Here is a 21,547-nt window from a genome sequence, read left to right on the forward strand (position 1 = left end):
AAATAATTAAATTCAATTTATGTGGTCGTACTTCCTACTCCTGGTAACAATTCTAGCTGCTGCATTTTGAATTCACTGTAAGGTGTTGAAGGTGCTCCCTGATAGCAGGGCATTACAGTAGTCTACTCTGCTGTATACAAAAGCATGCATTAGTTTCTTTGTGTCTTGAGTGGAAAGAAAATAGCTTAGTTTTGCAATGTTTCTTAACTCCAGGAAGCACACCTTTGATACTGCATTAACATGAGAGTTTAATGAGAGCCTTGTGTCCAAGATGACGCCCAAGTTGCATGCCGAATCTTTGTGGCAAAATTTTAAATCTTCAGAATTGAGTGCTGAGGTTATAGCAGTCCTGTCTGCACTGTTGCCTCCAAACAACAGAACCTCAGTTTTATCAGTTGAGTGATAAGTTTTCACACATACTTCATTAATGCAATTAGCTGAAGTGACAATTGATGGGTTGTCGTTAGGTGTAAATGAAATGTATATTTTAGTTCATCAGCCTCTTTTTGTGCTGGCAGATTCCATCTTCTAAGCACAAAGTGGTTTTAATACTTCAGGCCTCTAAACCTGATCTGTGGATTTTTTTTGGATTTTCGTGATCAAAATTATATTTAATTAAAATAAAATGCACTGTTCCCGCCCGGGATCGAACCGGGGACCTTTCGCGTGTGAGGCGAACGTGATAACCGCTACACTACGGAAACCAGCTGTACGCGATGTTCTGTAAGGGGTTATCTAAAGGTGCATTACGCTCGTATACCGAAGAATTTTACCAATTATTAGCTGAAGTTATTTTTTCCACCAAGTCAAACAATCCACTTTTTTTACATCAGTGATCTTTTTATATACATATAAGCATTTCTAACTAATAGTGGCATACACGAAAATAAGAAATAGAGAAAATTACTTTAGCTGAAAAGAGCCTGATTTTGGCAGAGAAAGCTGTTTACGGAGCCTGAGCCTTCGGCAGCGGACACAAGACGGGATACACCGTGCTGGGGCCACAGTCCATCGCAAAGCTTAGTACGGCTAATGAATGTAGTATATATATATTACAAGGAAAATTTCCCATCCGAAACGGCAAGCGTTGGTGGTATAGTGGTGAGCATAGCTGCCTTCCAAGCAGTTGACCCGGGTTCGATTCCCGGCCAACGCACGTGATTCTTTTCCCCCAGTTCTTTACATTTATAATTTATCATTATCAGTGTATGGATTGAAAAGATTTAGATTTTTATCATTTTAAATAATGTGTAAATAATGTCTAAAAATCATAACGTTTGATTAGGTTTATTTCAAAGACATGAGCCAGATGCTTTTTTCGCTTCATACAAATCTATAGAAGATAACATTCTGTCTCGTTTTACTATGATCCTTTTTATTCGTGAATTTTGAAAGGCAGTTAAAGATCTTACGTCAATGACTTCAGTCTGCTTCAGAATGAAACCCGAACACCATTAAACCACAGAAAACAAGTTTAAATGAAACGCTAGAGGGCAGTATTGCTTTTGTTCCCGATAACCTATCAAGAAGAAAAACAATTGTACCAATCCACAGCAAGAAGTAAAAACAAATGGGTTAGTGGGTATTACACCTGATTAAAAGATGCTGGTTATCAGAGATATAACTATTTGCTGGTTTGGGTGAAAATCTGAAAACATTAGAAATTATGAGGTATTTCAGATTGCCTCACCAGCTCTTTGCTAGCTGGGTGACTGTGTGGGTTTAATAATAATAATAATAATTGCTTACACTTATATAGCGCTTTTCTGGACACTCCACTCAAAGCGCTTTACAGGTAATGGGGTCTCCCCTCCACCACCACCAATGTGCAGCATCCACCTGGATGATGCGACGGCAGCCATAGTGCGCCAGAACGCTCACCACACATCAGCTATTAGTGGGGAGGAGAGCAGAGAGTAATGAAGCCAATTCATAGATGGGGATTATTAGGAGGCCATGATTGGTTAAGGCCAATGGGAAATTTGGCCAGGACGCCGGGGTTACACCCCTACTCTTTTCGAGAAACGCCCTGGGATTTTTAACGACCACAGAGAGTCAGGACCTCGGTTTTACGTCTCATCCGAAGGACAGCACCTTTTTACAGTATAGTGTCCCCATCACTATACTGGGGCATTAGGACCACATGGACCACAGGGTGAGCACCCCCTGCTGGCCCCACTAACACCTCTTCCAGCAGCAACCTTAGTGTTTCCCAGGAGGTCTCCCATCCAGGTACTGACCAGGCTCACACCTGCTTAGCTTCAGTGGGTTGCCAGTTGTGAGTTGCAGGGTGATATGGCTGCTGGTTTGGGTTAAATACAGTATTCGGATAGTTGTATTTGTACTTTATGTAAGGAACTTTCATGAAAGAATTCCAGCAAATCACTAATTCCTCCAGGGAGCAATATTACAATAGCAGTCGTGAGCCCATTCTAGAGGTAACCCCCCAGGGTGTTCACAGCTGCTATAGATTAAGACTTTATGAGGTTTACTTCAATTAGTTCTGTTCATAGATCTATTTCTCTCCAAGTATGGGGACTAAAGGGATGAGGATGAAAGCAAGAGAAAGCGAAACACAAGAGAAGATGTAGTGATGTTGTTCCTAAGTGAAGGTTTTGAAGGTCTGTCACCAAAAAGATGACACTATGCCCCTAAGAAGGTGGATTTTCCCAAAATAAAAAGAGCACAACAACTTCTTACAACAAAATGGCACACTTTGTTATACACAGAGGCAATGCCTCTTCAATAAACAAGGTAGTAAACAAAATAATTTATACTTAATTTTCTATACCTAATTTGTAAGGGAAAATGGTAGAAGCTGTGATTTAAATTTCTACAAATAAATATGATCAAAGGTACCAGAAAAGGCTACACCTGAGCTCTTGCCTGGTAAAGGCATTACCGAGACACTACAAACAGTGTTAATTCACTGAAATAAAGTTCCCCAGAAAGAACCAAAGCTAAGGATTTAAATCCCCTAATCTCCTGGATGGGCGATACATACAGTATGTAACCCACATGGTGGGGCTATATATCCATGTCATCACAATGTTTAAGTGGTTTCACAACAGAAATAACAAACCAACCAGTTCCTACATACCAGAAAAGTTACTGATTAAACATAAATAAGAATAAACACAGAGTTCCTATGATAGACATAAAGGAACTAGATCATGACAAACACCCCTTCCCACATCATCCTTAGGTTCAGACAGCAGCCTTACTGCTAACTGAATCTGTGTGAATGAAACCTAAAACAAATCTTAGAGATGTGGCGTTCAAGCAAAGCATGCCCGCCCACACGGCAAGGTAAGAACATGAAAATTTGCATTAAATTTACTCATTCACAAAACAATAAGACAGGGCTGGCATACATCAGACATTGTTGGCTAATTATAAATGTTCTGATACTGTACAATCGTCATAGGTACAGTATAAGCACCTGCACAACACAGAGAGCTCTGCTGAAACGAGAGAAGTAAGAGGAGGAGCTTCAATTCTAGACAGGCTTCTCCTAGAATAACTTTATTGTAAATTTCTTTCCTTTTCATTCACGGGAGTACTTTTCCTTGTAAGAATCTCTCAATAAAAACTGCTTGTTCTATCCTGATGAGTCCAGTGAATTCCCACATTAGGCATTTTGCAATTCAGGGCTCAGCCATCTTAAATACAATCAAGATCTGGAGTGAAAGCTGATGGAAAGAAGTCTTGTAGAAAGAAGTGGTTGTGCAAAACAGAAGGCTCCTGGAGTCTGTGGCAGTGTCAGAATGCTTATCGGCTCCATCAGAAGCCAAAGCAGAACCTGCCTGAGATGAACTGAATTCAAGGAGAGTCCGGAACATGTCCCAGAAGTGTTTGTCACAATACATGTATATGAGCACAAAGCCCAAGTTCTTAGGAGGTGGAAGTCCACTTGGGTACATTGACTAGGTCCCCTTCTCATCTGGAAGGCAGAGGCAATGGCACAACAACTGAGCCATGAGGATGCAGGGGACTTGTTTGAGCAACCAAGGCACAGTGTTTTGAGCATTGGGAGTGAGAACAGCTGGCCTGGAGCGTTTGCCCAGCAGTTGATGCACCCCTGTTCCCAATGTCCCAATTCTAACTCTTCAGAGTCCGTGGAAAAGAAGGTTGTATTCCATCAGCTGTTGCCAGACTATGCCACAGTTACAGCAAGTAGCAAAGAGATCCCTATTTCCACTTCTAAGGATCTTTCAATTAGATGACACTGTGCCCCTAAGAAGGTAGTGCTAAGCTTACACTGTGCTTACACTGTGCCAAGAACAGAACATAACAGTGGTGGCCATTTGTCCTGTCTTGCTCATTTACATGCTTGGCCTGTAATGATTCCACATTCTCATCAAGCCATTTCTTAAAGGATCTAATCCAGCTTTCCAGCCATTTGTGTAAAGAAGTGTCTTCTGTTTCCTGCGTTGAATATTGCTATCTTATTGTACACTTGTGTCCCCAGCTCCCTGCACTGATGGTATTTGATCTCAAATGTACCCCTTGGATTGATTGCATCGGTACTTTTCAGGATTTCAATATCATGGTCAGGTCCCCCTGAACTCTTCTCTCTTCTAAGAAAACTAAATTAATTTTCCTTAAGTGCCTGAGCCTGCTATTCCATTTATGTCAGACATTAGTCCGGTCTGTCTCCTTTCTGGGAATTTCTGGGAAATTCAGAGCGTGTTTTCCACATAGTGTGGAGGTGATTTAAGCAGGTTAAGCAGAGCTTGAAACCTCTGTTGGTTCTGGAAGAGAGAACGGAGCAACCTGGCGCAAAACTGCTTGTTTCCCCAGTTATCTCACAACACATCTCACCCCCTCTCCTTCCTCAGGAGAGGCACAGGGGAGATTGCTAATTGCTAGTGAATGCCAATTAACTGGTGATGGATAGATCTCTGAGATGCCAACCAAGATAACAGGTTAATAACTGTTATTTGCTTCAGGTTTTTGGTCTTAAATGTCACCCAACCAATCATCCCTCAAGAACTACCATCTTGTCTGAACCACCCTGTTGCACTGGGTGTAAAACTCACATGCATTCTACAAACCTCTGATGGTTGTGCCCACTCTTTTAGAAGAACATAAAGCTTACAAATGAGAGGAGCCCATTCAGCCATCTAGCTCATTTGATATTTAGTATCTAATTGGTAAACTAATTTCATCTAGAGTATTCTTGCAAAAAAGGCAGGGATTTATTTTCAACAACATACTCCCAAGATCCTAATTGTAAAAAAAGTGCCTCCTTATCTTATTATCAAATGAAGTTCCCTGTATTTTTCACTTGTGTTTTTGTTTTGAATGTGCCCATCTTGAAGATATTTTTTTATAATAATGGGAGTATAAATTTCTGGCTAAGTTCTCTTACATGTTGTAAACAGCAATGACATAGATATTTCAAGAGAAAAGGCTAGATATCTATCTCAGGTCTTTGGTTTCTGGTTTTCCAGTACATGCTGTTTCATTTGTGCAAAACACTCCTCATGTCAAGTTAGTGAGTATGTCTGTTACAAAGAGCTGTGATTGATACTACTTAAAAGTCAACAGTTCTTGTTATGGGGATAATTTCACCACAAGTTTTCATCACCCGGTAATGTCATAATCTTTTTTCAGTGGAAATATGGAACAGATAAGGAAAAGACCTATCGAAGAGCTTAGGGACATGAAACTGTGAGCGATTTTCTTTTGATCTCAGTGAGAGACTTGAGTTTTGGAGCCTGTAATCAGCTCAGCAGCCCTAGTGTTTTCATATACAAGGATTGGATATGTCCAGGTAGAGCCTGGCAGATGAGATAGGCTTTTGTTTTTTTCTGTTCTACAAGTGTGAATAAAGCCAGATCCTTTTTACATCTGTGCTTTCATATATGAGAGAAGTGTTTTCATATGCAAAGGCGCTCAAGGTACGTTACCAGAAATGGGGATGTTTCCTACCAGGTTTTGTCAGTGTGGTGCATGGATTAGACGAAAACTATTATGACCACTCTGCATAATCCCACAACCCTTCTTTCAATGAGCTTCTGAAATGTTCCAATTGCATTCTATTCGGGTAAAATAAATAGAAAACAGATCTAAGTGTGATTTTTACATTTTTGTCTTGATTTTGAAAATAGAATTGTACAAAATTGTGTAGTAGTGAATTAACCTCCTTCTGAAGAAAAAGGTTTTGACAGTGTTGAGTTATTTTTCCAATTAGAAAAATGTATCTAGCCTGTACTGATTTCAGTAAGAATAATTTCTACAACTTAACAAGAGTGATTTAGGAGTATCTTAACCAAGACAACCTTATAAACCCTTGCAGTGCTGGGGACCTGTGCTCAATTCTGGACCTTGGGTACTATCTCTGTAGAGTTTGCATGTTCTCCCCATGTTCGCTTGGGTTTTCCCAGGTGCTCTGGTTTCTTCCCACAGTCCAAAGACATACTGGTAGGTTACTTAGCTTCTGGGAATATTGGTCCTGATTTGAGTGTGTTTGTGTCTGTGTGCCCTACGAAGGACTGACGTCCTGTCGAAGCTGAATCCTTCCTTACTCCGACTGTTTGCCAGAATAGGCTTCGGCTCCCCTGGGACCCAGAATTGTAGAAAGGGATTAGAAACTGGACTGACGGATGGATAGACCTGACAAGAACAAATATTGTATCTGATGATTGATAGCGATGTGTATAGAATGGTGTGATACTTTGTTCCTGTAGTAACCTATTGTTCTAAATCACATCCAATTCAGGACTATCATCCTGCTTTTCCAGTCTCTTATCCCATATAGAGGTAATTAGAAAGTGATTTAGTTTAGGTAAAGAAAAGGCAAATATAGAAACATAGGTAAAACCGAGTTTGAGTTGGTAGAATAGGAACCCTGTAACAAGCGAGTAAGAGTAGTGTGCGCAGGCCTTTGTCTCCCAGGACACCGTCAAGAGCCTGGATATTTCTTATAGACCAGAGTGGGTAAGTAAAAGGCTAAGATGCTGCCAAGAAAGTGGTTGACTTTTCCCTAAATGTATAGTTATTTAATTCGAAAGGAGAAGATTCTTGCCCTGAGGACCAAAAATAAAAAATTACTGGAATCTAAGTGGCTTAAAGCTTCCTCTATTGGGCACCTTGAGGATGATCTGGAATCCAATCATGTCTTAAACTCCCACTATAAAAGTCTGATATTAAGATTTGAAATGAGATACAGCCATACCCCCAAAAGGCTTTTAATGTGATATATAATTTAACAACACAATAACTTCCACATAGAAGACAAAAAAGCATGCTTGACTCTGTGAAAATAATGGGTACCACTGTCACCAAGATGGCAAGTGAGTAGGAAACCAGCGCAGGGCAAAGAGCTTCTTGTGGCTGTAACACGTACTAACAAAATCCTTTGAGAAAAAAGCTACAATGTACAATCAGAACGAAGGAAAATTCAAGAGTTGAATATGCTCAAGTGTGGAGGCAGCTTGTTTCTGGAAAGGAAAAACTCCAGGTCACGTTCAGAATGAATGTATAAAAGTGCTTGGAGCTCCGTGGAGACAGAATGCACTCTTTATGTTGCGACTGAGTCTTACTCACTTCTGCATGAGATTGGATAAATTCAAGGGTGCTTTGAATTTGTTGACAATCTTAATACTTAAATCTCCCCCACATTGTTCCATTAAATTTAATTACTACATATGTCGAGATCATGGTCCATTTTATTATAGATCATACTAATAAGCTCAAAGTTCTGTATGATTTTATAATAATGTCATCATAAATGGCAAATCACACATATTTTGAGTAGCATTATCAGTGATTCAGTTACTTGCAGGAATAAATGTACTAACATCTGTGTTCTGGTGTTTGGTTTTGCCCCCGCCTGCTTCAATTCTCTGTAACAATATCAAATGATTCTCCTTAATGATTGAGCGGAGAGATGAACAGATCACAATTCCAAAATAACTGAATGATTTTTAATAGAAATTATGGAAAGTATAGAAACTGCCTGCAGCAAGACTAAGGAGGAACGGCTCAGATTTAGACAAATTTACTTAATCTACTGACCAAGTATTAAATATGTCAAAAAGCAAAGTATAATTTGAGTTTTTAGCACTCTAATAATTAGAGCAAACTCTTGCTTTTGATGCTACTGTGTGTGTCATATCCAGTACTGCTGTATAGTGACTATAGAAAGTCTAGTCCCCTTGATTGTTGTTTCATATTTTGTTGCGTCAGTGTCTCGGTTTCATTTAAATGAGGATTTTTTTCCTTTTCTCTACACAACATACTCCACACATTTAAGGGGGAAATGATTCTATTGGGAAAGTATTACATATTAAAATACAAACTGTAAAATCATAAATCATAACCGGGTAAGTTTTCATCACCTGAACACTATTTGATGATTCTTCTTTACAAAACTGTTCCACCTCTTCCAATTTTCTTATGGAACATTGATGAACAGCAATCTCCAAGTCATGGCACATATCTTAAATTTCTCAATTTAGGTTGGGGCTTTGATTGGGCCACTCAAGGACATAAATGTCCTTTTTAAATCCTTCCACTGGAGCTGCTGTCTTTGGCTGTTTGTTTTGGGTCATTATTATACTGAAAGGAGAACTTCGGTCTTTCTTTTGAAAGGTGAAAAACAGCATCACTTAAATGCTTTGATGTTGTTTTTTTTTCCCATAATGGCTTTTTGGTCTTCATCCTGCCATATAGACCAGATTTGTGGAATATCTGGGATATAGTTGCCACATAGACACGTTGACCAGTCTTGCCTGCAGCTCTTTCAAAGTTGCCATTGACTGTTTGGTAGTCTCTCTGATTAGTCCCCCTTTCGCTTGGTCATCCAGTTGGGCGGGGCAGTCTGATGTACAGCAGGCAGGGTTTGGGTGGTGTCATACATCTGCTACTTCAAAATAATCATCTTCCTCATGCTCCAAAGAATCACCAAGGCCTTTTTTTATACTTATCCTCTAATCGGTACCATTCTATCACTTTGTCCCAGAGTTCCTTTGAAAGCTCTTTGGTGCTCACGGTATAGTCTTTGCTTTAAAATGCACTTCCCAGCAGAGGGAACCTACAGGAAATACTGAATGCATTCCGAAATCATGTGAATCACTGCAATTTAACACAGGTGGAGGCCAATTAACTTGGTGTTTGATTTTGAAAGTCAGTGGATACACCTGAGCTAATTTAGAATTTTTATTCCGGGGGTTAGACTCTTATTCAACCAAGCTATTTCAGCTTTTATTTTCGATTTATTGAAAACCAATATAGGATATTTTTGAAGTTGCATGGCAGGGTATGTAAATTATTGAAAATAATTATTTTATTGCACTTTAATTCTAGGTCATGAGATGACAAAAGGTGGAACTTTTGAAAGGACTTGTAGACTTTCTCTACACATTGTAACAGTTAGTATCCAGTGCTGATGGGATTCTATTTAGAACAGGAGATATATAGTTTTGATTTTTCCAGATTTTAGAATCACCCTTTTGTTGGCCCCCCTAACCCATTTGGAACACGATTCCCAAGAGAAAAGAAGAGGTTATAGGCAGACTCCATTGACCCACTTTTGAGCTTTTAACTTTTTTAGGTCACAAACAACTCGGTACGTGACTCATGACATGACCCAGGCTCAAACCTGTGATTGGAGAACTTGGGGGAGTACCACTTTACCAGAGCCAGAATCTTGGAGCCTTCCTTCTGTCAAACTCTGAAAGCATGTTGGAGCTCCTCAAGCAACAAGCATGCATTGCAGAACACATTTGTAATTGAAGGAAATTGCATAGGAATATAAGGGGTGAAAAATGCAAAATGCATATATAGTTTTCAATTTATGCATCTTAATTTGCTCATATATGTAATGTATATTCTCTATATTTTAGATAAGTAATCTAAAAGCTGTGAGACTCAAGATATCATTTTTGTAATTATATTATATATTGAGTGGAATAATATCAGTAAACTTTTATTTTCCTACCTGAACAATGTTACATATAGTATTGTTATAGATGTACATAGATTGGCACAATTATTGAGGTTACTGAGCTTTAAATGTAATTTTGATTTTCAAAGGCTGCATTTATTTAAAAATGTCAAGCTGCTTCTGTCAGTAATTATAGGTGTTCTGTTTGTGTTAAAATTACAAAAGCCTTTTACTTTAATGTATTTGTGTTTAAGCTCATTTGAATTGAACTGACTGCAGATGATTGTAATTTTATCTTGCTGTTTCAGCTGTTGAATGAACATATGCCACAAAGTACAGAAATGACAAAATGTGATGACATAATGCGGTATTATTCGTTTTTTGTTCCCACTGTTAATTCAGCTAATAACTATTTTAGAAATAACAATTTAGAAAATGTAGCAGTTTTGTTAGTTCTCCATTAATAAATTCATCTTTTGGAGTTTTTTTACGTTGCTGTTGCATTGCTTTTTTACTGCCTCAACTACTACAATGGGGTGTTTAAATCAGTATAACAAAATGAGTGTAAACTGGCAATATTTTTCCTTCTCATTTATGAATTGCTGTTTTTTCCAAAAACCCTGAAAAACAAACCCATATAATATAATTTATTATACTGTACTTTCTATATTTTATTACTTATACTATTTAAAGATGTTACTGTATTACATTTTCTCTAAGATTTTAACAAATATTTTATTTTGTTTCTCAAGCTACATTTCTTTCCATGCTGAAGAAGGAAGACTCTCAATTTTACATTCTATTTTACTTTCCATTTAGCTTCAGGAATGACTTAGCCTTGCTCAATAATTATTTCTCTGAATCAAGGATACAGCAGGGCTGTGCCTTTTAGTTGAATGGGACGTGATTCTGGGATTAAGTGGTGTTGCTTCTTTAAAGTTAATTGGTGAATTGAATTAATCTTTTGAATCAATTCACTGAACTGAATCATAATGGTAGAAAGCAGGTATCCAGGTGTGACCATTTGGACTATCCCTCGTCTTTGGCAGAAAAGACTAATAATGGACATCATTTGCAGTGTTTGCTTATCTGCAGATGAGCTAATAGCAGGTCAACACAGTTTATCAAAGGGGCTTTTCTAATGACTTACTGTGGTTAACCATAATAAAGGATAAATGTTTAACAGCCACAGAAAACAGCATGAATAAGTAGAGAAGAACAAGCAGAGGAAGGACAGAAAACAAGGGGAAGACGGAGAGAATAAACACCACCATTACCTTCTCTTCCTTTAAGCTTGTGTCATGTGAGAGGACCTTGTTCTGACCTGTCTTGGACACAAGATTCTGCCTATAGCTCAGGTACATTTTAATTTAACTGCTTTTCCTATAATTTGTAACATTACGAATGATTGGTTGAATATGAATCAATTCGCTATAATAAATCAAACTTCCTGGCTGTACTCTGAATGTGTTTAATTACTAAGGCAATATACTGTACGTGTACTGGAGAATTATAGACATGTAATTGGTACCTGGTCCCTTAATTTACAGATGAACATCCCCTGATGTTTTGTATTTACGCTGCACAGTGTAAAAACCTCTGGAATTACTTAAAACCAGAATAACCTGATTTCTAGTGCTGTCGCATTCACAGTCCAGTAAGTGTTTATACTTGTATTCCTACCAGTACCTTTAACCCTATTATTAGGATTATTCTCTTAAACCACCTGCTCTCACACACTCACCAGCGTAGTGAGCAGGCTGAACTCCTGAAGCTGGAGCTCTTCTCTTATTCATGTGCTGCTAGAAAGGTCTCAGTCCAGCAATACGCCTCCATTCACACGCGTTATACTCCTATTCTTTTTATGCTCAGCTACTAAAATTTCCCTTCAGTGGTAAAATTCCATATAAATATTCAATATTAAAACGGGCACAGTAAAGACATTTAAATCTTTCTACGAACCACAAGTGCCCCTTGTCGGTCAACCAATCACGTACCGCGGTAAGACGCGCTATGACGTGCTATGACGTGCTATGACCTGCGATGACGTAGCCAAATGCCTGCGGTACGTGTTTGTGCTGCGCACTTTGAATGGCTGCATCTGTACTTTAAACTAGGCACATGCTCTGGGGTTGCAGATGCCCCGGACCAGCTCCATGGTAAATCCTCACATTGCTCCTGTGGATTATTTGGGTAAAACCAGGTCGTACAGGCAGTTACACAATTCCTTTGGTGTATCTCCCTTCATTGCAGTAAATAGAGTTGTACCAAGCAAATCTTTTCATTGGCTTCATATTTGGCAAACAGGTGATTTCTGGCTTTCTGTTACTGGTAGTGCCACAAATGCCTATCTGGCCTTTCCTTACGACAGTCCTGCCGAATGAACTGCTTGATTCCATCTGCAAAACTGTGCTCCCTCAAACAGGTAATCAGAGCTCCACATTCTCCTCCTTCTGGAGGTGAGCTACTGTGTTGTACTGTATGTTTCAGCCAGTTGTGCACAGTAGCGGTGCTCAGTCTCAGTGGAATGTGCCTCTGTGTTGCTGTTTTGGAATGCTGCAGTTTGGTTCTGTTGTGCTGGTTCTGAAGCTGGAGAAATATATAACTAAAGTTATCAGCTATGACTGTGAGATTAATCTACATACCACTGTGTTTGTATATAAGTTGTAATGATAATGGTTACAATGGAAATTCAAATGGTATTATCATAATAAGCTATCTTATGAAAATAATGCTGCTCTTTTGGTTTGCTGTCGAGTGTAGTATTAAGTATCAATTTATCCAAGAAGGGATCAAAGCAATTATATAGTTTGAGGTGGGTGCTGCCAAAATTAATTTGCATCCATTGTTGTCTTTCTGCTTGAGCAGTGATAGCAGTTACACACCTCTGTGTCTTTCTAAATATCTGCTATATGTTCATATGAGAAATGTTCATGTTTAATGTCATGATGCCAGAACATTATGTCCTCCAGGTGATCACAGTTACAGTAGTTCAAATCTTATGAGCCTGAGTTGTGGTACTTCTGTTCACAGACCTATTTCTCTCCAAATAAGGGGACAGTAGAGGACTGAGGATGACTGAACTGGAGAGCACACTACAGGAGAGGGGACTCTGCTGCAACAAGAAAGAGGAAGATGCTAAAGATGGAATACCAGATCTCCAAGTATTATTTTCTATAGTTTTTTTTGCATTTCGTTCATGGGAGTATTCTCCTTTTAAAACTCTCTTTCTCAATAAAAGAAGTGCTCTTTTACCCCAACCACATAGTGTGTCTAGTGGATTCCCATGCTGCACTGCCACACTAGCAGGCTGGATCAATACAGGGAAGTACAGGAACAGAATGGTTGGGCCAAGAAAAATATAAATTCGCTGTTTTACTTTATTACAAATAAAGTCAAGATTTGCCTTCCAAGACAGATTAACATCTCTGTATATTCCCAGATATGTACAGTATAGGCTGTAACTTGCTTAATGGACCCATTATGAATTATGACTGAGGAAGTATATTTATCCTGTTTAAGATTAAAGGTAATTTCTTTCATGTTTCTAGTAAAAGCATTCTGGTCATACTGTGCAACTAAACTAAACACAGTCTTACAGGTCGGGATCATCCTTATCATTCATCAGGGAAAACTTGAATCATCACAAAATCTGATGAAGAATTGGTTTGGACCACTAGCAACACAATCATGTGCACAGAGAATGAAGAGCAGTAGTGAGCTCCACAGTTACTGTAGTTATTACCGCTGAACAAAGTACATTATTAACTTCAACCCACTGCAAACTTTTTGTAAGAAATTAATTGTACTAAAATAAACCATATGGGTTGATTTGCAATTGAGAAATTAATTACAATTAATAAGAGAGTTATTAAATGCTGAATTGCATTGTGAACTGTACTGCTTAAGCTCAAAGTCAATTAACAGTTTATGCAAACTGTTAAAATTGTCTGCTGATGAATAACAATTGGAATGTAGTAAGAAAGTTGCATGACATTAATCTTTCCATTCATCACATTTGAAAACGCCTTTTAAAAAGCCTTTTTCCAACATTAGTTTCTAAAACACTTTATTTTATCATTCTGAATCTATATTTCCAAGGTCACAGTACCTTCAGCGTTGCTGAGTATTTCTGTGGCTGCTGTTTCTTTCTTCCTGCCAGGTGTTAAACTCACATGCCCAGAAACACACACACACATCCACCCACATACAGTAAACCACATTTGTCTCCAAGTCTATTAGGGGCAATGAAAGCACAGAAAAAGGGAAGTGGATTCAATAATGAACACCAAATGTAGCACATTTGTACAGAATAATAAGCCTACGGCTCTCTAGCATAGGGTTACAACACTGAAAGTCAAATGTATCAGAGCGACAGCGCAGTGCTGAGGGGGTGGGGGTCAAATCAGCATGGTCAACAAATGTCACCCACTCTCTGTCATTGGTAGCTCTCACGTCCTTCAGAACAATTCTCTCCTTTTTGTACCATTCTCATCTTTGTGTTCTCTTACTGGAAAAAAAACCTTTTTCAGTTCACTTATTCAATGTTTAAAAAAAACAGAAAGAAGTATGGCTCACCTATTCCTATGGAGTTGCTGATGTAACCATTCATTCTCAAAGGGTATTTTTCTTAACACTTTGATAACAGTTATTTAGGAATCAGTCATTGTTCATTGTTCTATAATGGCACTTTAGTTATACAGCGTGAAGGGCACGTCCAGTCTCTGAACTAAGGTGTAAAAACGTCAGCTGCACAGAGGAATCTAGCTTAGCTTGAGCTCACATTTAAAATAGCCCCAGTCCTCACCTACTGCTGGTGTCTGAAACTGCTCCTAAAGGTCCTAAATATATCAACAACAAGGAGATAACCAGATAAGCAGAAATGATTCTTTCATCAATACTACGTCAAGGAGACAAAGTCAACAAGGGTTGAATTGACTAAAATGAGTATATTAATACAACTAATTAAATAAATACAAATATTCTTCTAATAAGTCTAATGAAATCCAAATAAATCTCTAAAGAAATTAAAAACACATTTCTTGTAAAAATATACTGCCTTTGAAATATTACATAATTCACATTAAAGCATTCCTTTTTTTATTTAGAGTAGTGAGTCCAAGGCTTGCTATGAGCTACACTTGAGTAATCCAAGTGTAGCTCAAAGACAGGGTTGTGGGTACAGTAAATGTTTTCTGACTATTGTAAAAGCTTTTGAACTTCTAAATCATAGAAGAGTAGAAGAGTGGGGACCACAACACTGCAGAAAACATTCAAATTGAAAGAAAGGGATGTGGGGTAGAATTATCCAATCTACATATGCAAAATAAAGTAAGTCTTTTCAAAACATTTCTCTTTCCATTGAATCAGAACATTAGGACCAATTCTGAAATACACACCTATGAATTAATTCCACAATACCCACAGAATCCTTAGTTTCATTGGATGTACTACTCTTTTTCACCTAATGAATTGCAAACCGGTCTCAAATGTTCCAAAATGTGTCAGAGATACATGGGCCAAGGCTTCTACTTCTCCATTTTTCCCTTATCAGCTTCATAAGTTTCGCAGCAAAAACTCTTGTCACATTGTCAAACCTATTTTGAAAAAGGTTGTTGTGTGGTGTCTTAAAATAATTCTGTATTTTATTACAAATCTTATTTCTTATATTTCTCATGGGTATCTGGTAAGATTTAGGACCAATCAGCCAAGAACATTTAATGAAGCTCTACATGAAATGTACTGTATATACAGTACTGTAACAATTTAGTAGCTTCATGGAGCCAGAATCATTTTTCAGAAAGGTATTTTAATATATGCCAGCCACATGCCTGTAATACTTTGAAACTGTCTTAATTGACAAATTTGCCAGGTCTGCTCTTGTCTGCAGTAAAGCACCAATGTTATCTGCTCTCATCATTTCACATAGCTTAACTTACCAAATTGTTTACAAGTCTTTTGTTTCCTCTTATTACTTTACAGTTACTTCAAAATATTCTCTGAAACAACTACTTTAGACAGGGTGGTTCACCTCTGGATGGATTGAACACTTATTTGTTGGTAGAGCGATTTACTGTATGTATCTTAAAGTATGTCATAGTTTTCATAAAGGGCCATTCTGAGGCTTTCTGATATTTCTATTAATTTAATTAACGTTCTTTGTAAAAACACCTCAATTAGCTTTCATTCCTTCTTATTTATAACAATTAGTACCCTTTTTAGGTAACAGTAGAACACATAACACAAATAAGGCAGTGATTTAATGACCACTGAAAATAACAGGTCTTTTTTTCTTTGTATTCAGCAGGAAACCTCTTTCTATTTTAATAATAATGTGTGAATAAAAATATGGATTTTGACTGGAGGACACATTTTTTATATGCATTATGGTTGGTGCAGGATTTCCTATTTTATAAGCATGGGAGTTTTTTAATGGACAAAGAGTGACAATTTAAACTGTCCTCACTGTATATATTTTGGGAAAAGCAGTGGTACATAAGAAATGTACTGAAAATTGATCTTCGATGACACCACAAACTCTTTGTAGACAGCCCGGGTACTTGTTTGTGCAACAAAAGTGAAACCATGGCGACCGTTTCCAGCTCCCGTTCGTAGCCCCAATTACTGTTATTACCGCTAATGCACTCTCCGCGGCTGGGAGCGAAGGCTTTGTTTCAGAAGTGGATGGAGCTCAGTTCATATAAAAACAGGAGAATCGATGGCAAAAATAATTTTTCTGTGTTAATTTTTTACAATTTTTAATGGAAACCTTTTTCCCCCCTCTCTCCCTCTGTCCTAGTACACTGAATTGTTGCCATGCGGCAAAGTATTCAAAAAATTGAGAAGTTAGATGTTGATTAGGTAAAGGTAAAGCCATGATGAGCCACATTTCAGTTAGTGGTGCATGATGTGTTCCGGATTTTATGATGTGCTTATTTTAAGAAAATTCAAAACGGCCCCAGCATGTAATTTATTTTGGGTTTGTTTTATCTTTGATTCCTTTGAGCCATCAGTCTACTCAAAATACTGAGAAGGTAATTCCCAGACATGTACTACTTGGACAATGTGTAGAATATACAGTAAGTAATTTAGAAACTCTAAAATCTCTAGCAATCATCATGTGACTGTGATTTACATTTGTTATATTTTCTACACACAGAAAATACAGTAAAATATAGTATTTCCAAAAACAGGAGCCAGCTGTTTTTGAAAACCCTATTGGGGACTGTGATTGCAAAAATATAATTATGTAAGAAGTCCACTATAACTGCAATAGTACAAAGATTTGTTGGGCTGATAACAGCATTTCTTCACAATATTTCAACAGTAAAATAAAAAGACTTACAGTACTTACAGATGCAACTTATTTTGTGAGTGACAGTACCTTATAGTTATAGTTTTCTATATGATTTGTGTGAATTGCTTGTTCTCTATTACAAAGCACAGAAAAAACAAAATATAAGTGTTGGATACTGCACTTACTTTTGTTGCAAGTAAATACTGTCCTGTCATTCCCAAACATTCATCAGTTATTATTGTTTCAAACGTTTATTTTAGCCTTTTCACTGTTTGCCATATGACGGATCTCAAAAGTAAACATCAACGTTAATCCTATATCACTGCTAAAATGCTACACCATGATGCTAAACCTCCCAAGCACAGTGAACTTGTTTGATTTTGAGAAAGCACCTCTTTTTTGAAGACATTATTTGTGAACATAAAATGAAATGTGAGTACTTTCCTTTCTTTTTTCTTCACGAGTCAATTCACTTGTTTGATGTTGAACATCATAATAGTCTGCATTTTATAGATGCTGTACAGAAATGATTGGGAAGTGAATGTTAATGTTAGTGCTGCTGACACTTACTTAAATCTCCCATAAGGGACTAGCAATCACTTCTGAAATTATACCATGGGATGAGTGTCATTATATTTCCTGCTAGACAGACATGGAAATCCTTTGGGTAGTCTTAATAAGAACTTGATAGACTAATAAGAACAGAGGGTACTGCTAGGAGTGCACCTGCATGGGTTCAAGGTGAAAGGAATAGCTAATAGTATATATTTAATTCACAGTCCTCAACTGAGGTCTAAAAGCAGGCCAAAATCAAAAATCAGGTAGCTAAACCTAGGAGAAATAAAACACCAAAACAGGAGACAGAAATCAAGGAACAACCTGGAGGTAAAAACATGAAAAGGGCTGAACTGATCAGGAGAAGGAAGCAAGTCAAGGAGCAGAATACTAGAAACAGGGAAAAAAATAGGTAACTAGAGGTCCTGAGCTCAGAGCAGAAGTAAACAATACTGACCACTCAGAGAACTGAGAGCACAGTTTATATAAGGCTGGGGAGGAGAGGGGTGGAGCCCTAGGTACACTCATCATTCTGTGATGGGCTACAACTCTGTGTGGTCTGCACCTCTGCTGCAAAGCCAGACCAGCACCCAGTACTTAAGGCGCCCTCTGGTGGAGAGATGATAGAACAGGCACATCCACAGAGTCGTCAGCTTTGGCGTTTGCAATGTTCTGCTGTTGTTCACTCAGATTCATCTGTCTTTCTGCCTTTGAAAAAGATTTATAATAATAATAGCTTACACTTATATAGTGCTTTTCTGGACACTCCACTCAACGGGCTTTACAGATAATGGGGACTCCCCTCCACCACCACCAGTGTGCAGCCCCACCTGGATGATGAGCCAGCAGCCATAGTGCGCCAGTATACTCCCCACACATCGGCTATCAGTGGAGAGGAGAGCAGAGATATGAAGCCAGTTCATATATGGGGATTATTAGGAGGCCCAGGTTGTTAAAGGCCAATGGGGAATTTGGACAGGATGCAAAAGTACAGAAAAAGTACATACCATAAACCAAAAAATACAAAATGGTACAACCCAGCTGTGGGAAACAAGTAAAAGGAAAATGCCTGATTAAAACAGGAAGCTATATGAAATAAGAAGGATTCCTGAGTGGCAAAACAGCTCCTAAAAGAAAGAAGAGCCTAAGACACTTTTGGTGTTAGTACTGTTGTTAGGAAACATTTAGCACTATATCAATGTATTAAATTCTGATCTTTAGTCAAAGCTGTAGGTTCAGCAAAGTCCAGCCAGAGTGACAGAGAGTGGGGTGGAAAGAGAGGTATTTTGTTTTTTATGTCTCATTCTCAAAGCAGCTGCAGTGAGTGCTAACTGATTTTACGTTTCACTGCTCTAGGACAGTATAATAGTGGCAACACTTTTCCTAAATTAGTGACAAATAAGTAACAGAAAATGTACTGTACTTTTTTTCAATTAACCACAACTGCAGAAAATTTCCATCAATATCTAAGCCAGTGACAGCAATAAGTATTATTTTGATGTGCAAAGTCTTTTGTAAACCTATTACAATTTACATGACAGCGCAGTATCACAATAAAACAAAAAATAAAACTTCTATATAAAGCACAGAAATAAAAATTAGCCTGGGCTTGAAAAAATCACAAATGTAAAATATTAAAACTTGAAATGTTACCAGTGTAACTATGTAAAACTTTTCCTTGCACAGAGAGGGAAAAAGTATTCTCTGACAATAACCATTTCTAATAGACAAGCTAATTACTTTGAAAGCATATTTTTCTCTGAGCAGCTGGGTGACTGTGTGGTTGCAATTGTCCTGCCTGGGCTGGAAAGGTCTAGCTTTATTAGCTCCAGCAGGGGTACCTTTCTCTAGAGTGAAGTGCTCTCCAAGGAAATTAAAATTTCTTCTTAGTGCTTGCTGTACTGCCAAGCATCATGCTACTTTATCACAGCCCTAGTACATCACTCATTGGAAAAAAAAATCATTTATATTTAGAAGAGAAGGGAAAAATATTCAATTTGATTAATCCACCCCCCTCTGGTTTAGCATCAAGCTGCACAGGAAACATGGTGGGGCTGGACATAGTTTGAACAACAGTGTTCAATACAGGAGGCAGAAAACTTTGAATTTTAAATGAATGTGCCTTTGTGTCTTCCGCCCATGGATCTTTGGTTCCCATTAACAGAAAGAATACACCCTCCAGGAATTGAAATGTATTTTTACGTCAAGTACGTGATCCTACAAATATAACTTTTCAGCTCTTTTTGTGCAGTGTACACATTTTAAAAGTAGGATACTTTCATTCTGTAGGTATTCTCTATATAAAAACTAAACACTAAAGCTGCTCCCAGACTATTAATATTTATATGCTCTGTTCTCTTTTACTTTTGCCAAAATGATAATTATTTTCTTGTATTCCATCAGCCTTTTTTCCATATCCAGTACTGTAGGGCATAACATGTTGCTCACTTCGTTGTTCTCATATTGCCTGCAGTTATATGACGCTTTTGAAAGATTTAATCACGTTGCTCAAATACACCTGTTCATGCATAGTCCTGTCAGTAATGTTGATCGCATTTATACTGTCAAATAAAAAAAGGACAAAGTGACTTGCCTAGCAGGACTCCAACTAAGATCTGTAGCTCTACAAGAAATGAAAGCATACCATGATAAAGTTTGTCCAGACACACAGCTGTCCACAGCACGTGTGCACCTAATAATTATTGCATTTATGTGAGATACAGCACACATTCAATGACATTATTTTTTAATAATCATAGTCGCTGGCATGCACAATGCTGATGGGTACTGCAGTTTTGGCCCTGTTGTACTGTAACGATCCTAACATTGTTCGGTGGATCAAGAGTCGAAAGCTGAACCCAATGAGACAGGAACTGCACAGCCTACACGCAGCGAGGCACTGAAGCAGCAGTGCTGTGTGCATACAGGAACGGGGCTGAGCAGAAAGCAGCAGAGCAGCAGCTGGGGCAAGCATGACGGCACAAAGATTAATGTGCCATCGTGCAGCTCCTTGTAAAAATAATCCTGAGCCGCTGATCCTGCCCTCCTGTGTCTCTGGTGCTGCCCTATCGGGGGTGGAGCAGGCTGTGAGGGCTTCATTGGTCTGCAATATTGCAGTCAAAGGGTCTGATATTGCCCAAAGTTCAGCACTCAAGGGAGTGGTACTGCCACATTCAACCCACTTGTCACATATTTGACATAAGACCTGAATCACCATGTTTACTACCTCACCTGCTTTAGGTGGTGCAGGGATATTAAAGTGCTGCTCTGACTCTGCTCTCGTTATTGAATTCTGTGCCTAGATTGCTTTTCGTCTGTGCTTTGTTGGATTCTTGACTTCTGCTCTGTTTCAGTCTTGTTCTAGGATCACCCATCCATGGTGTTTATCTCGGCTTGCACCCTGGCTTGCTTCACCCATGTTTCATCCATATTTCACCCTTGAAATCCTGACTGGCTGCATCACTGCCTGGTATGCTGCAGCAGTGCTTAGCTTGTTGTACACTGCTGCTTTGGGGAACCTGGTCTAATCAACTAATATTCCAGAATCAATATGAGTATCTGAACTACAAAGTACAGCCTGTCCAAATGAGCACATATGTTGGAAGAGTGACTTTTAAGCAGTTGCCATATGGGAAGGGGTATTCGTTCAGCACGTAGATTAAGTATGAAAAGCTTTTACACTCATTTCCGTTGAGGAGTTTTGTCTGAAATAACTTTTTTCAGCACTAGAGCCCTGGGTTCAATTCTGGACCTGGGGTGTTGGTCTGTGTGGAGTTTATTCTTCCTATGTTTGCGTAGAT

General features: G+C 38.4%; 2 non-coding genes across 2 annotated transcripts; one reads left to right on the plus strand and one right to left on the minus strand.

The window, feature by feature from the left end:
* Positions 1-631: 631 nt before the first annotated feature.
* Positions 632-704, minus strand: trnav-cac (transfer RNA valine (anticodon CAC)). Its single transcript has one exon. It is a non-coding gene; the product is annotated as a tRNA-Val (tRNA).
* A 380-nt stretch (positions 705-1,084) lies between these two features.
* Positions 1,085-1,156, plus strand: trnag-ucc (transfer RNA glycine (anticodon UCC)). The gene has a single exon. It is a non-coding gene; the product is annotated as a tRNA-Gly (tRNA).
* The last annotated feature ends 20,391 nt before the right edge of the window (positions 1,157-21,547 follow it).

This window comes from Lepisosteus oculatus, chromosome 29 (assembly GCF_040954835.1).
Source record: "Lepisosteus oculatus isolate fLepOcu1 chromosome 29, fLepOcu1.hap2, whole genome shotgun sequence".
In the NCBI taxonomy this organism is placed as follows: domain Eukaryota; kingdom Metazoa; phylum Chordata; class Actinopteri; order Semionotiformes; family Lepisosteidae; genus Lepisosteus; species Lepisosteus oculatus.